The sequence below is a fragment of the Aythya ferina genome, assembly GCF_964211825.1.
Source record: "Aythya ferina genome assembly, chromosome: Z".
Taxonomy (NCBI): Eukaryota; Metazoa; Chordata; class Aves; order Anseriformes; family Anatidae; genus Aythya; species Aythya ferina.
Window position 1 is genome coordinate 40,667,270 of NC_140299.1, and position 640 is coordinate 40,667,909.

General features: G+C 40.6%; 1 long non-coding RNA gene across 1 annotated transcript in view; it reads left to right on the forward strand.

Annotated features, from left to right (window-relative positions):
* Nucleotides 1-248, forward strand: part of LOC311427779 — a 2,233-nt gene extending 1,985 nt beyond the window's left edge. Inside the window, exon 3 of the long non-coding RNA XR_014687558.1 lies at nucleotides 1-248. This exon is cut by the window's left edge and continues 427 nt beyond it. This is a non-coding gene — a long non-coding RNA (uncharacterized lncRNA).
* The last annotated feature ends 392 nt before the right edge of the window (nucleotides 249-640 follow it).

The window sequence follows — 640 nt, forward strand, 5'->3', positions numbered from 1 at the left end:
AAGAAAAATAGCAGTTCTGTTGAAAAATCCTGATTGCATACTCATGGAAACTTTTAAGAGGCTAATAAATAAGACCATCTGAGTGAATGAGGCTTTTATTCTCAGGTTGACGCTGCAGTGGCTGAAACTGATATTCAGCCAAGTTAATATTAGGCACTTTTACTAGAACTGAACTCTCCTATTAGGCAGTCACTATGCCTATTCTGAAGCAAAAGCTTCTGCTAATTTGGGATTAATACTGCATACTGATCGGGTGTGAGGACAATGAAAGAGGAGTTCAAGAGCAATTGTATCTGCCAATTTGAAAACATACTTTCTAAGTTTGGTTAACAGAACAGCAAACAGAAGACAACAAATCTCCGAAGAGAAAACTCTTTCACATGTGTGGAAACAATTGCACACCAAGGCCTTCTGGAGGGAGGTTCCCAGATAAGTAAACCAGCTGAGGTTGCCTCTGTGCTAATGAGCAGGATGCAGTGCTCTCACTCTCCTGACACAGACAAGCCAGGAGCCAAAGCGTGTGCCTTTTACAATACTGCTGATTTTTTAAAACTAATTTATGCTGCATCATAGCATGAGGATGGTAATGCTTTGCCAGTACATGGCACCTTCGCTCACATAATCTGCATGAACCTTTTTA